Source organism: Neoarius graeffei, chromosome 9 (genome assembly GCF_027579695.1).
Source record: "Neoarius graeffei isolate fNeoGra1 chromosome 9, fNeoGra1.pri, whole genome shotgun sequence".
Taxonomy (NCBI): domain Eukaryota; kingdom Metazoa; phylum Chordata; class Actinopteri; order Siluriformes; family Ariidae; genus Neoarius; species Neoarius graeffei.
The window spans coordinates 81,009,963-81,026,844 of NC_083577.1; the positions used below are offsets into that span (position 1 = coordinate 81,009,963).

At 42.4% G+C, this 16,882-nt stretch overlaps 1 protein-coding gene across 1 annotated transcript in view; it reads right to left on the reverse strand.

Annotated features, from left to right (window-relative positions):
* The window catches only part of LOC132892040 (hyccin 2-like), a 216,987-nt gene that overhangs the window by 107,691 nt on the left and 92,414 nt on the right, over window positions 1-16,882 (reverse strand). The window contains exon 2 of the mRNA XM_060930361.1: window positions 13,544-13,631. The gene's annotated coding sequence lies outside the window, so the exon portion shown is untranslated. The remainder of the gene's footprint in view (window positions 1-13,543; window positions 13,632-16,882) is intronic.

The following is a 16,882-nucleotide window of genomic DNA, read 5'->3' on the forward strand; positions in this document are numbered from 1 at the left end:
CATGCCAAAGAGAGTCCGACATTGTTATCTTAATGTCCCGATATATAAATACTTCAGCATAATGCTTCAGAAGAGACATTGAATAAAATGGCATTTATAATTGTATTTAAAACAGTGGAATGATCAATTTTTTGCCACAATCCCAACAGCACTAATCATAAAATTCTGTTTTTGATCATACTACATGTACATTTGCCTTTGCAACACTGAAACGACTTTGAATTAAAGAAGTACAGCCAGTGTTTGATATTTCAGTGAATAAAAATCAGACATGTAAAAAGAAACTACTCACATTTCATGGCACTAATCGGCAAGTTCAACTCCAAGCACAGGTCAACCACCACCGCTTCAGCACGTGTCACGTTCCGTGTCTTTTCATCCACAGATTTCGTAAAAAACTGCTGGATACCCCCAGATTTACTTTCCGCCTGACTCGCCATTTCAGCATACTCCATATGTTTTTTTTTTTTTTTGTAGTTGACATGCCGCGTGCAGTCATCGCGACCACCATGAGTGATGTTAATGTCAGTTCTACAGTTTGCAGTGCGCGTATCCATTGCCCTTTTGACTGGGTGTAACGCACGGCCATTCTACCGTATCGAAAATAGTGCGAGCAAATGTGCGGAATCTGCGCATGTCACACACAGCATGTGCGGTTGTCGTAAAAATAAATAGCCTAGCCGTGAATCGCGCATGGATTGAAAAAGTCGCTTGGACATTTAAAAACAACTCACTGGAATTTAAGACTTTATAATAATTCCGTACAGAATAACGCTGTTTGCCGTAACATCGTATTTACGTAACTTTTCCGTACAAAATACGGCCAATCCGTACTAGTAGGCATCTCTGTTGCTTTTTCTTTCAGTACTTTATTACAAAAGCAGACACATTTAATAATATGACAGTTTAATCAACTGAAACTTGTACAAAAACTAAGTTAGCATTTTAAATGCTGACTGCAACATTTGCAAAACTTTTACAAAGGTACTTAAAATATCCGACACACGGACTTTTTGTAGTTCTAAATCGACCGTTAGGCCTCGTTCGGATGAAATTACACTATTAAAATGATCACTGAATGATTTGCTTTTCTGAATCTTTACTATTTTGTTGTTCGCTAGAATACCATTTTGCGATTCCACACTTAAAGGACCCATGGCATGGTGGTTTGTTGATGCTTTAAACGGGCTCGTGGAGGTTTCCAGATGTTATATCCGCAGCCTTTCTCGAAATGAACCCTCGGCACGTAGATATAGCCTCCTGGGAGAAAGCCCCATTTCAGTGCTTTTCCCAGTGCGACGTTTTGCTAATGAGAAGCAGGAGGCGGGGAAGGGTAGAGGGTGGGGGCGGGTCTTATCATTAATATTCATGACATGTAAACGTGTTACCTCTGATTGGCTAACAGCACTGTGACGCTGCCTCCAGTGGGTCAGAACAAGCGGGTGTGGGTGTCTTACTATGGCGAGAGAGAAGGAACAAACCGCGAAGGGAAAAATACCGCGCGCTGACGTCATTAAGGTGTGACGCGAGGAAATAAAATAAATTCAACAAATGTTTGGGTTTTTACTGAACAAACAAACAAATAAAATGAGCGAGTGACTTAAAAAAAAAAAAGAATGTGGGTGTCTTTGTAAAAACCATTTTGATTGGCTATTATAACAGAGCATGCTGCATGCTTTTTGGTTTTGTAGCGCAGAGTACCTGGCTAACTGCAGGAAGCGGTTAGCTGCACAGCTAATGTAGCCATTGCAAGGCTAACGTGGCACCGATTTTAAAACACGGCAAAACGACTTAACAGTTATACACTTACTTGTTGGGTGTTTGTTGCTGATGCGGCAGGGATGCTTGGTACGGACCCAGGCTTCAGTGACAGTTGATGTGCAAAACCTGCCCTGTACTGTCCCAAGTTGTGGAAACATTCATCAGGAAAATGCTTCCGACAAACATACACCGTCTTAGGTAGACTCGACGGCGTATTATTGGAGTAAATAAAATTAAGCCACTGCGTCGTCAGGGGCTCTCCCGTCGGCAGTAAAAACAGACTCTCTTCTGTGTTGTCACATCCATGTACAGCGCAATTTCCATGTTTCGCTCGCTTAGGTGGTGCCATGTTGTTGTGTCCTCTATGGTCTCCTCACTACAACTGGGCGGGCAATCCATACAGTGGGTGGGAATCCGGGGGGGGCGGGGGGGGGGGGGGGGGGGCGTGGGGATCATCTCCCTTGCTGACGTAGTAAAGGGAAAAGTTTATCAACGCGCCGTTTTGACGCGCCATTCTCAAATGTTGGGCATAGTTTGGTTTACACATTATGAAATTTCTAGCCACTGGGGTGACTTAAGAAGGTCAGAGGAACTCATTTTAACATTAAAAAACCTCAGAAAGTGAAAATTTCATGCCATGGGACCTTTAAGCAAATGTTTGAAAACTCCGGATCTCCTTCCTTCATGGTGGCTGCCGTTTTTTTTGTGCCGCACGGCGCATGCGCAGAGCTGATTCAGTTCAGAGTGCGTGCGCACTCGGCGGAGGCAGTAGTGTGTCGGAGGGAACAGAAGCAGAGATGACACTTATTTTGTCCCCGGTAAACCAGTCTTCTCTCGTTCAGTTACGTGCTGGCATCAAAAGACACCGTTGGTTGTAAATGAACCCAAACTGAGTGGTTGGAGTGTGTTTTCATACACAAATGGAGAAATGTTGGCTGAGTGTGTAATTGTGTAGCCCCACTGCAGACCGTTGTCGTTGTTAATTCATAGCATGCTCAGCTGCGTGAATGTGTCATGCACCGAAAATAAGAGATTTACAAGCCAGGAACGCCTCATGATGCAATACGCAAGAAAAGAAAGATGATTTACTGCCATTTTACTTTGTATTTGAGTAAAGTGAATAAATAAATGGTCTGTGGAAAATACATTTAATCCTGGGAACTGTGTGCACAGGAGTTTTTGTGTTTACTCCCCCCGGCTGGCTACTTATTTGTCATGGCTGGCTAGAATGAGGCTTATGGCCCTTTTCCACTACCCTTTTTCAGCTCACTTCAGCCCGACACGGCTCGCGTTTCGACTACCGAAAAACAGCACGACTCAGCTCGCTTCAGCCCTGCTTAGCCCCTAAAACTCGCACGGTTTTGGAGTGGGGCTGAAGCGAGCCAAAGCGAGCCGAGTGAGGCTGGGGGCGTGAGGAGACACTCCCCTGTGCACTGATTGGTGAGGAGGAGTGTCCTCACACGCCCACACACGCCCCGCGAGCACGCTGGGATCTGTAAACACCGTAAACCCGGAAGAAGGAGAATTACGAATTACGAGAATTTCTGAAGCCTTATGTGCCTCGCCTCATCTATACGCTCTTGCCAGTATCTGTTGGCGTTGTCGGTGACAACAAGCCACAGCACCAAGACCAGCAACACTAACGACTCCATGTCCTCCATGTTTATTGTTTACTATTCGGGTCGTGAGACTACCGCTTAAAAGCTCACTGATGTCACTGTTTGCGCTGCTTAACGACATCACGTGACGTCCACCCACTTTCGCTAACTCCACCCAATGTGTCCACCCACTTCCAGCCAGCACGGTTCAGCGCGGTTGTAGTCGAAATGCAACCCCAACAGCCCCACTCAGCTCGACTCAGCACGGCACGGCTCAGCCCAACTCAGCCGCGTTTGTAGTGGAAAAGCGGCATTAGTGGAAAGCCCTGGGAATGCGGAAATGTCAAGTTCGATTTTAGATTTACGAACCCGAAAAAAAAAAATGTCGAAAAACTGGCGTTAAAAAAAAAAAAATTCACCCGCACAAACGGCACTCACCCGGCCGGTGGACCGGAAACAGAACATTTTTTAATAATGGCCTTAGATCAGTCCAGAGGTCAACATCCTGCATTGTTACATATCTGTGAAGATACTCAGTCATCCAGGTACATAGTAATCTGTGGTTGGTAGAAGAGAGCAACTGGACTTGCTTGAAAAGTCTTGAAGATGTTTCGCCTCTCGTCTGAAAGGCATCCTCAGTTCTGTCTGACTAATAGGGAGTATCAAGTATTTATCCTCTCATGGATCATCATAGAATCCGAATCAGAATGCTGATGGCTGCATTGTAGGTGGCTGATAAAAGATGTCATAGACCAGACCTGGGCATTTTCCGGCCCGCGGGCCGCATCCGGCCCTTTAGTTCATTCTGACCGGCCCGCGTAAGGTTAATTAGAAATTACAAAATAAACGTATTTTCTAATTTTACCTCATGCATGGACTGAATGTGCATTGCTTTTATTTTGAAGTTGTGTTCAACAAAAACGCAATGCGCCCGTCATGAACATGACATGAAATCCCACGAAACCTAATCCCGCGATAACTACTTCCGTAATTTGTCCAGACCAACCACAAACTTGTACGTCATCCTTCAAATGGTCCAGCCAATCACATAGTGTGACGTCACCAGCAGGCGCCGGAGCCCGAGCCGATCTGTAGATCTGATACCTACACCGAATCGATGCTGTTGCAAGCAGGTCACAAGAAGACTTTCGCCCCCAAAATGCCCGCAAAAAGAAGAAAGGTAGATGCCGAATGCAGGGCTTTCAACAAAACATGGACCGCTAAATATTTATTTACTGAAGTCAGAGATAAAGCCGCGTGTTTAGTTTGCGGAGAGCAGATCCGAAAAACTGAAAAACACCAAATGAGGTGATTAGACTACAAATGTGGGCATCATTATTATAATATGATGTATCTTGTTTGATATTTGGAGTAGGAAGACAATATTGTGATGTCTTTATTGTGTTTTGGGGTGAATGTGACTGAAAAAAAAAAAAGGTACAAACGTTCACATTTTGTTAACCATTGTTTTGGGAAATTTGATTGAATAAATGACATTTTTTTGTAAGGCAACCTCGTTTCTTCCAGACTCTTACCAGTCTTAGCAGCTTGTAAAAACAATATTATTTTTTGCTTTATATAAAGAAATACAATTAATATTATGCAGAATTTAGTTCAGCCTTTTGGTCCGGCCCTCCACAAAATTTTCTGTTTCTCATGTGGCCCCATGGAAAAAATAATTGCCCACCCCTGTCATAGACACCCACCTCTGTTCAGTGATGGTCGTTCCAGGTTGACAAAAATGAACAATCCTCTCTGGCTGAGGAAGCCTTTCGGACGAGAGGCGAAACGTCTTCAAGACCTCAATACCTCAAGGGAGCATTCTTGGCCCACTCTTGTTTGTTCTGTTCATAAATGACTTGCCTGATGTAGTTGACTGTGGGATCAAAATTTATGCAGATGACACGAAAGTTTACCATATGGCAAACAATGATAAGGATAGGGAAACCTTACAGCAGAACATTGACAAGATGGTCAGGTGGTCACAGGAATGGCAGCTCATTTTTCACCCTGACAAATGCAGGGTTCTACACTTGGGAAATTCAAATGCATCTTACACTATGGGAGAAGGGGAAGATAAGACAACATTGAAAGCTAGTGAAGTTGAGAAAGACCTGGGAATTTATATTGATGATGAGCTGACCTTTGTTAAACACTGTCACAGCATTGTGTCAGCAGCAAACCGTTTGGTTGGAATTATGCGCAGAACATTTAGTTTCATAGATAAATCAGTGTTCAGTTACCTGTATAAAGGTCTAATTAGACCAAGACTAGAATATGCAGCATCAGTCTGGAGTCCTATGCGGGTGAAAGAAATAGAGTTGATAGAAGCTGTCCAGCGCAGGGCCACAAAGCTTGTTCCAGAATTGGAGGATAAGAGCTATGAAGAAAGACTAAGGTGCCTACACCTGCCAACATTAGTCCACCGCAGACTGAGAGGGGATACGATTCATGTATATAAGTATACACATCAACTGTATGAGGTCAACTGTGAGAAGATGTTTCCTGTGGAGAAGAAAAGTATGACGCGAGGGCATCCTTTCAAGATCGTAAAGATGCGCAGCTGCTCAAGACAGAGGCTTCACTTCTTCACACAAAGAGTGGTGAACGAGTGGAATGGACTACCAGAAGAAGTGGTCGCCGCTCCAACTCTGAACTCATTCAAGTCCAGACTGGATAACTTCTGGAAGGACCATCGACTGCTCTTCAATTTTAAGGCCCCAGTGGATGTGTTTTGACTAACTGAAACTGCAAAGACTATAAGGACTGGCGTATAGGCTTTCAGCCTTCATCGCCGTACAGATATATATATATATATATATATATATATATATATATATATATATATATATATATATAAATAAAAGACTTTTCAAGCAAGTTCAGTTGCTCTCTTCTACCAACCACAAATTACTATGTACCTGGATGACTGAGATTCTTCACAGATACGTTTCTACGCACTTTGGGATGAGTTCCCTTCGACTGGTGCGGGAGTATGAGAGGACTTCCAGAAAACTGGCAGACATCTTAGCCAGAGAGGATCGTTCATTTTTGTCAACCTGGAACGACCATCACTGAACAGAGGTGGGTGTCTAAGACATCTTTTATCAGCCACCTACAATGCAGCCATCAGCATTCTGATTCGGATTCTATGATGATCCATGAGAGGATAAATACTGGATACTCCCTATTAGTCAGACAGAACTGAGGAAGCCTTTCAGACGAGAGGCGAAACGTCTTCAAGACTTTTCAAGCAAGTCCAGTTGCTCTCTTCAACCAACCACAGATCCTGCATTGTTGTGCAGCGTTTTTGCTTTTTTTGGGGTACAGTTCTCCAATCCTCTTGTGCAAGAGAACAGTCAGTTCTTGAACTCGAGGTGTTGGAAGCAGGAAAAATGGGCGAGTGTCAGGATCTGAGTGACTTGGACAAGCACCAAATTGTGATGGTGAGATGTCTGGGTCTGAACGTCTCCAGAACGGCAGGTCTTGTGGGGTGTTCCTGGTAATGCAGTGGTTAGTACCTACCAAAAGGATCTAAAGGACAACCGGTGAACAGGCAAGAGGGTCATGGGGTGTTGAAGGCTCATTGATTCGCATGGGGCACGAAGGCTCGCCCATATGGTCCAATCCCAGAGAAGAGCTCCTGTAGCACAAACTGCTGAAACCCTTCATGTGGACACCTTTCTGTTTTAGCCAGCATTAAAGGAGAACTGAAGGCAATTTTTTTTTTATCATCAAAATTTTCTCATTTTATTAAATATCGGAATGCGTTTTTGATCACTATTTTGTCACTGCTATAGCAAGTTTGAAAAATGCTCTGTAATATATCAGTCAGTATGTCAAAGCAACGGCCGTAAACGAGATTCGTTGAGACCTGTGCGAGACATCGTAGGACGGAAGTAAAACGTACAGCGGAAATCAAAGCGACCGACATCTGCCGACGTTGTCAAAAGACGCGCGTGCCCTCCAAGGGTAAATACAGCCCCAATTACATACCGTATAATGGCGCCCAAATTACGGGCTTGTCAAAAGGCCCAAAATAGAACATACGAAAATAAGGGTGGAGAACCCAAAATATTTTTTAATTATTGTTAAATGTCATTTTTTGGCATATACATTTCAATTTGTTGTTCAGTCGCTTCATAACATGAAGTGAACATGAAATGCGTCGAGCGATTACCGTAAACTGTGTCTGAGTCTCTGACATCTGAATGTCGTAAAATATACTTCCTTTGTTTATGTCAGGGCTTTTCAAAGTGTGGGGCGCGCCCCCCCTGGGGGGCGCCAGAGTTCTTCAGGGGGGGCGCAACGTGAGCGACAAAATGGATCGATTTTTAGTACCTAAAGCTACAGGGAGTGAGGAGACGGTCAAGCAAAAAAACAGAGCCTCCAGGATGTTGCGATTTGCAACTCCAGCACAAATTCAACCAATACCCGCGAATTCAGGGCGGTGTTGCAATTATATCCAATCACCGCAACTTTCCCGCAAATTTGACCAATTGTTGGCGTCGTCTTGAGGTGACATCGACAAACTACCTTCCGCCTTACTTCCGGATGTCTATGTTCAAGAGAAGCAGCATGCGCGCAGTGTTGCCAGATTGGCGGTTTCAAGTGCATTTTGGCGGGTTTTGAATATATTTTGGACTGGAAAACGTCAGCAGTATCTGGCAACATTGCATGACGTGCGAGTCAGTGTTTATGTAGGCTTAAATTCTGTTACTGAAAGTGTGTTCTGTTTACAGTGAAGGACTGTGTGCACTTTATTTTTTTTTTACTTAATACAAGAAATTAATGGATGCCAACATTTTTGCCAAAATGGTATTTTATTTTCCATTGTTTAGGCAGCTTCAGCATCATACTGTGAGATTCTGTTCAAATTGTTTTTTTCTTCTATGAAGCCTGAGCCATTTATTTTATTAGTTTATAATTATTGTTTAATTTAGTCTTCAGGAGAGACTGCCTGCACACAGTACTAGTATTAATAGTGTTTTTTTTCTTACATGAAAGCTGAGGCATTTATATTATATTTGAAGGTAACTTCATGTTGTGCTGTGAGGTTCTCTGCACTTTAACTTTTGAACCAACAGGTGCATTTGGATAAGTAAAGCCTATTTTTATGCATTTTTGTAGTCCTGGTAATCTTTTATATTGGTAAAGTTGTTTATAGGACCATTTCTCAGTGTCTGTTTTTTTAATCAATAGTTTTTCAGTAATAACTTAATATTTAACATATCACTCAATTTTAATCACAAAAAGAGAAAATTGCAACAATTTCTCGCAACTTTCACTTCCTCCCGCAATGTAATCACAACAAAAACCTAAACACCGCAACTTTCATCGCAATTTTTTTGGAAACCCCCACAACATCAGACATTTTAGCTCGCAACAATCACAAAAAAGGCCCGCGGAATCCTGGGGGACTGGAAAAAGAAGGAAGTATGACCACGATTATTTAAAGTTTGGATTTTCATGGACTGGATCTGAAGATGCTCCACTGCCACAGTGTGTTGTTTGCCAAGAGATGCTAGCTAACGATGCTATGCGATGTTTAAAATGTGTAAAACAAGATGTTTTAAAAAGCACAGATGTTTAAAATGTGAAAAAGAAAAAAAAAATGTGTACAACAACCATTTTCTTTTTAAATACGAATGGAACATTAAGTATAGCAACAACAAAAATTGTAAGGGGGGGGCGCTGTTGTTTATTTGCTCTCCGAGGGGGGGCTGACTCTCCCACACTTTGAAAACCCCTGGTTTATGTTGTGAAATTCTCAACGATTCATGAGAACACGTGGCTGTCGGCTTGTGATAATTCTAAGAGTAATAACTTTGTGTTGTTGAATGACTGTTATACTAATTATACTACTGGACCTATTATTAATATATGTAAAGACATACTACAAACTATTTTATGTGGTTATATTATATATTGATATCTTGTTTTATTTTAATTGAGATATTGTTGAATTGACATATTCTCGCTTTTTCGATATGGATCAATAGCTTAATTTAGACAGATACATGTCATATTTTTGATATTTTGATTGTTCTAGATCATTATTGTTTCACTGTTTGAGATTTTAAAGTTCTCTGCTGCCCATACTCTTGCGCAAATAGATTGATATTACATAGTTTCCCATTTTTCATGCATAAAAAAAAAAAAAAAAAATTCATGAACTATTTTCTCTCATCTCATCTCATTATCTCTAGCCGCTTTATCCTTCTACAGGGTCGCAGGCAAGCTGGAGCCTATCCCAGCTGACTACGGGCGAAAGGCGGGGTACACCCTGGACAAGTCGCCAGGTCATCACAGGGCTGACACATTTTTATCTTTTTTATTTATTCAGAATGTTGGAGAAAACTTTTGACTTTTTAGACACAGCACTACTTTATACTTGCACAGGATTATGTAATTTATATTATTTTTATTGCTCGATATATTTATAATAATTGGTTAAAAAAAATTACTAAAAATGATGCGTCAAAAATTTTCGGCACGGTACGAGCGAAAATAGTTAAAAAAAAAAAAGTTTAGGCTTGCTACGCTTGCCATGGTGCCCAAATTAAAAACCTGTCTTTGCCCCTGCCCTCTTTCGAATGCTGACGTAATCAAGCCGGAAGTTTTGTTTGTTTTGATAGCAATCAGGAAAATGTGAAAAAAGTAGGCAGTAATCGTCATTTAAACTCGTTTTTGTGCAATACTTTGTTTGGAAAACAGTTTTCAAAATGGCGGCACTGACACCTGGCTGACACTTCACGTTTCGAAGTCTCGCACAAGTCTCGTGAAGATCGCGTGGATAAGCGACGCCTGCCGTGGACCAAACGAACCAAATTCAACACGGCTAAAAACCGAACAGGCCGGTAAGTATAATATTTAACTGCAATTAGTTGCCAATACGAGTCACGATATAAGGTTACTAAAACCGAAAACGTAATTGAATAACATGTTAATTAAGAAATAGAGCAAGTTTAAAAATGACTTCAGTTCTCCTTTAAGTGGAAATGACAATATCCATCCATAATCTATACCATTTATGCATCATCAGGGTGACGGGGGAAGCTGGAGTCAATCCCAGCTGACTTTGGGTGAGAGGTGGGGTTCACCATGGGCTGGTCACCAATCAATCAATCACAGGGCGAATACAAGCATTCACACGCACACGGGCTATTTCGAGTAGCCAGTTGACCCAGTCTGAAAGCCTTGGGACTGTGGGAGGAAACCCACACAGGAACAGGGATGACGACATACAGTACACCACGACTCTACACAAACTGTGCGTTTCAAAAGCCCTGAACCACAACAACCTGCACGACAAGGTTCTCATCCGTTCTCTCTTCTCCGATAAACTCGTTTTCAAGACCAAAAAGACATGCTGAGCTTCCCTGCCTGTTCCACGGACTGATCGAGGAACTGACTGCGTCGTCTCAACTTCTCCATTTACACGGAGACCTTCGAGTCAGCCAATACAAATTTTAAAACGTTTGTTCCATGTTAAATAATTGTTGCTGAAGAATAACTTCATGAATAATAATCGACTAGCAATTAAAATATACCTAATTATTAGATTAAAATAATTAAACTTGGCTGGTAAATGAGGTTTCATTTGCATACTGCAACATGATTGGCTCTTATTTTTTATGACATCATGACACCACCTGTCACGTTAGCTCATTTTTTCCAATGAGATTTTCAGTAAAAAAAAAACCCTGCAATAAATTGAAATTTTTTAATTTCCAATGTGACCAATCTGCACTCAAATGCCGCTTTTCCACTACCAACGCGGCTGAGTCGGGCTGAGCCGTGCCGTGCTGAGTCGAGCTGAGCCGTGCCGTGCTGAGTCGAGCTGAGCGGGGCTGTTGGAGTTGCATTTCGACTACAACCGCGCTGAACCGTGCTGGCTGGAAGTGGGTGGACACATTGGGTGGAGTTAGCGAAAGTGGGTGGACGTCACGTGATGTCGTTATGCGGCGCAAACAGTGACATCAGTGATCTTTTAAGCGGTAGTCTCACGACCCGGATAGTAAACAATAAACATGGAGGACATGGAGTCGTTAGTGTTGCTGGTCTTGGTTCTGTGGCTTGTTGTCACCGACAACGCCAACAGATACTGGCAAGAGCGTATAGATGAGGCGAGGCGCATAAGGCTTCATAATTCTCGTAATTCGTAATTCTCCTTCTTCCGGGTTTACAGATCCCAGCGTGCTCGCGGGGCGTGTGTGGGCGTGTGAGGACACTCCTCCTCACCAATCAGTGCACAGGGGAGTGTCTGCTCACGCCCCTAGCCCCACTCGGCTCGGTTTGGCTCGCTTCAGCCCCACTCCAAAACCGTGCGAGTTTTGGGGTCTGAGCAGGGCTGAAGCGAGCTGAGTCGTGCTGTTCTTAGATAGTCGAAACGCGAGCCGTGTCGGGCTGAAGTGAGCTAAAAAAGGGTAGTGGAAAAGGGCCATAACCGGACTGGAGTGGACTTAACTGGATAATCAAGGATTCAGGAATCATTTTCTAATGTTCTGTTTGATATTAAAGCTAAAAAAAAAAAAAAAAGGTTTACGATCTGATGCTGTGCTCTGAGCTTAGATGCCTGACGTCAGCTCCAGTGCTGCATCTAAAGCTTATAACTCTGAATTTCCAAACTCCGACTAGGAAAAACCAAAAGAACGCCACATAGAATTCCTACTCCGAATTTCGGGAAAGTGTCTTCAAGCACGAGTTCGGCACATGATGTCGTGTCAACATGGCTGCTCGTTTACATTACATCATAGAACGCAGATAGATTAAAAGTAGACGGTCTTTCGATTTCATAAAAAACGGTGAAATTTAGTTCCGTCTGAAATGTGGTCATTGTGATATATGTTTATTTCTGTAATATCTCACAAAATATCAGGGCATTCTGTGGCTGGGAAGTTATTTAATTTGAGGGGATTAAAGCAAATAATGTGCAGGAAATAACGTGCTCGCTTTGCGCAGTCAAACAAGCAGACAGAGGAAGTCCGTGTGCGCATGCGCAGGTTTACCTTCTTCTTCTTTTGGGTTTTACGGCAGCTGGCATCCACAGTGTTGCATTACTGCCATCTACAGGTTTCCCTTTGAGCGTGCACTGACAGTTCCATCATTCTGTCGCTAAACGAACAGCTGATCACACCGAGGTGCTCGCTGAGCGCTGATATTTGTTAGTTTGGTCCTGCGTTTCCTTTCCTTCGTATAGAACATAACGTCTTTTCTTCTCGCTTTCTTTCCGTTACTGTAGTCGGTCTTTCACGTTTCATTCGCACACTCACGTCCTCCATTTTTCTCTCCCGTTTCAAATTTGTATCCCACAATGCCTTGCGCGAACGGGGAAAGCCCACCACGTGATGCATGACGTAGTATCTTGTATTGCGTCATGGTGAAGCAGGAAAAAAATAGTGGAGGATTTAGGGCCACGTGGCCTTAAATTCATTAAAGGAGAACTGAAGTAATTTTTAAACTTGCTTTATTTCTTAATTAACGTGTTCTTTAATTACGTTTTCGGTTTTAGTAACCTTATATCGTGACTCGTATTGGCAACTAATCGCAATTAAATATTATGCTTATCGGCCTATTCAGTTTTTAGCCGTGTTGAATTTAGTTCGTTTGGTCCACGGCAGGCATCGCTTATCCGCGCGATCTTCATGAAACTTGTGCAAGATGTATGGAAAGTCCGCACTATAATGACAGGCGTACTAACACCTTCTGCGCGCTTCGGCAGCGCATTGATATCTGAGCTCCGTATCAATGCGCTGTCGAAGCGCGCAGAAGGTGTTAGTACGCCTGTCATTATAGTGCGGACTTTCCATAGCATAGAAAATCACTACGTTTCAATTTGTGTAACTGAACTTGTTTCATATCACTGCTCATATAAACCTATGTAAACAGGAAAAACGCGGAAGAGTTCGGTCGCATCTAACTACAGCCCCAAGAAATACCATTGGCCATACTGAGCCTAGCTACATTGCTAACAGGAGTGACAGCGCGTCTGACTGACTGGGAGGTCGCGCAAAGCTCGGAGAGGTACGGAGCAGCTCGTCTCAATTCAGATAAGAGCACATTTCATTATGGAAGTACGGTGGACTGTTCCTTTAATGACTTCAGGTTCGATTTTGTGAAAGGCGTTCCAACTGAAAAAAGATCTAAAAAAGTGTGGGTTTTCTCCGACCCTCCTCCCTTACCTCACTCTTTCCCGATACTCAGAGCGTCACTGCGTGAAGAGCGCGGGCCTCCATGTAGCCGGACATCTGCTGCTCCCCCACTGCTCACCTGGAGGAAGAAAGGGAAAAGACGGATCAGGTCAGGCGAAGGACAAAGTCCTCGTTCAGTCACGACTCGATAAATAATCCAAATTTTAACTCGAGGTAGGACTCGGAGCGTGGTACATTTTAACATGAACCGTCAGTCCAGATTAAAGCGTATTTATACAACACAATACACGTCAAAAAAGGAGAAGTGTGTACACGCAGCGCGATTTAGTCACGACACTGTCCACTTCTCTTTCATCCCAATGTGAAGGTGCTGAAAACTGAAAAATAACTTGCATTAAATTGTTGTTACAGGTCAAAATATTTCAACCTCGTTTATAAGTTCCAACCTCGGTAAAATTTTGGGTGATCTAAAAGAGTTTTAAAAAGGTGATCGATAGGATTCCATCTCTTCTTTCTTCCATCCACACCTACTGAGTATTTCCTCTGTCCACCTAATTAGCATTTTTTTTCCATACTGGACCAGGATTCGAACTCCTAACCTTCTGATTCTTCACCCAACACCTCCACCACTTGACCAGCAACGAGTGCGATGGAAGAAGTCGTCTCATCTCATCTCATTATCTCTAGCCGCTTTATCCTGTTCTACAGGGTCGCAGGCAAGCTGGAGCCTATCCCAGCTGACTACGGGCGAAAGGCGGGGTACACCCTGGACAAGTCGCCAGGTCATCACAGGGCTGACACATAGACACAGACAACCATTCACACTCACATTCACACCTACGGTCAATTTAGGCTACATCCACACGACAACGGCAACGAGATTTTATTTTTAAAAAATAATATCGCGTCCACATGGGCAACGGATCAGTAAAATATCAGGTACATATGGCAACGCAACGCTTGCTGAAAACGACGCAATACACATGCCACACCTCTAGGGGCGCTGTAAGACGGTCCCATCGGAGACACCAAAACAATAGAAGAAGTAGGACGCATGCGCATAAACCCCTTCTTCTACCCGGCGTGAAGCACTCACAGGAACAAGCACACAACAACAAGAAGAAGATGGCTGCGACTACGTGAGGAAATCGTGCCTTCTGTGTGTACAAATTAGTTTTATTAGTGTGCATAGTTTTATATAATTTAATTTTCTTATTGTGTGTGAACATTTTGAAAAGCATTTTTATATAATTTATATAAAACTTTTTATATTGTGTGTGAACATTTTGAAAAGCAGTCTTATCCAATAAAAAAAAAAGAAATTCAAGAAATGGTTCAGTTACTTGTTTATTTAAAAGAAAAGCTGTATACAAAAGTGAACGCAATGCAGTGGTTCATACAAAACAGCGAGAGTGCTGCTCGTTCTAGTCATGTGGTTGTGACGTTATCGTAAACAAATCCGTTCTACTCATCCAGATGACTTCACAACGGCGCCGTTGCCAGATTTTTCCACTCTGGAACCCGTTCTCAAAAAAATATCGTTGTGGGGCACCCAAAACGCCGGTGCCGTGTGGACGCCAGGCCGAAACGATAAACAATTTTATCAGATTCACCTGAATCCGTTGCCGTGTGGACAGGGCCTTAGAGTCACCAGTTAACCTAACCTGCATGTCTTTGGACTGTGGGGGAAACCGGAGCACCCGGAGGAAACCCACGCGGACATGGGGAGAACATGCAAACTCCGCACAGAAAGGCCCTCGCCGGCCACGGGGCTCGAACCCAGGACCTTCTTACTGTGAGGCGACAGCGCTAGCCACTACACCACCGTGCCGCCCGGAAGAACAAGTGATCATATATTTTGAATTTATGAACGAGTCCAGTCTTATTACGTCATCAAGTAGCTTAAAATACAAAAGGCTTTCCAAATCCGAACCCGAGACATAGCAAGTCTTCGTAACGCAAGTAGCAAATTATGAACTGGGTTAAAAATTCTAACCTCGGTTGAAAAATTCCACCTGATCTGTAACATGATCACGAAGATCATCAACGGAAGGGGTAGTTTTACGTTATATAGCATAACGATATTTCTACAAACACACATATCGTGATGTATAGCATTGCTAATAAAAGTCCTAGCAAAACAAAAAAAGTCATCAGTAATCGGGGTGAGCAATATGATAAATACACCAGATCACGATTCTTAAAACACACTTATACAACAGACAGACAGGTGGGAAAAAAAAAAAAACTACATTAAAGTTTTTAAAAATTGGAAGCACATGTAATTCACATCAGGTTGTAATTATTTTAAAAAATCATGATATCAGTACTGTGTGAAATTCAATTCTATTTTTCTGGATTGTCTACATAAACATCACTGAAGAAATGGAAATATATATTTTTTAAAAACACATTTGCAGCTTTTTAAACATGTTTAATATTCATTACAAATTTGTTACTTCTGGTTTGTAATTATTATTATTATTATAAAAAAAAATCCTGATGCTCAGAATCTCGTCATCATTTATTATAGTATTTATACAGTGCTCGGCGTAAATGAGTGCACCCCCTTTGAGAAGTAACATTTTAAACAACATCTCAATTAACACAAACAATTTCCAAAATGTTGACAAGACAAAGTTTAATAGAACATCTGTTTAACTTATAACGTGAAAGTAAGGTTAATAATATAACTTAGATTACACGTTTTTCAGTTTTACTCAAATTAGGGTGGTGCAAAAATGAGTACACCCCACAACAAAAACTACTACATCTAGTACTTTGTATGGCCTCCATGATTTTTAATGACAGCACCAAGTCTTCTAGGCATGGAATGAACAAGTTGGCGACATTTTGCAACATCAATCTTTTTCCATTCTTCAACAACGACCTCTTTTAGTGACTGGATGCTGGATGGAGAGTGATGCTCAACTTGTCTCTTCAGAATTCCCCAAAGAAAATAATTTCTTTACACCACAAGGGTGAAGGCTACAAGATCAGCAAAGCTTTACTTATCAGTCAGAATACTGTTGCAAAAGTGGTACAAAAATTTAAGGAAGATGGAACTGCAACCATCTCAGAGACGTCCAGGTCGTTCATGGAAGTTAACACCTCGACAGGAGCGTCTTCTGATGAGAAGGGTTGAAGAAAATCGGCATGCAAGTTCACTGCAGTTATCTAAAAAAAATAGAAAGCCAAACTGGGGTGACTATTTCCCGTGACACAATACGGCGTACACTGCAGAGGAATGGCATGCATGGATGCCGTCCACGAAAGAAGCCTCTCCTAAAGCCCAGGCACAAAAAAACCCACCTAGAGTTTGCCAGGGCCCATGCTGACAAAGATGAAGACTACTGGGACTCTATACTC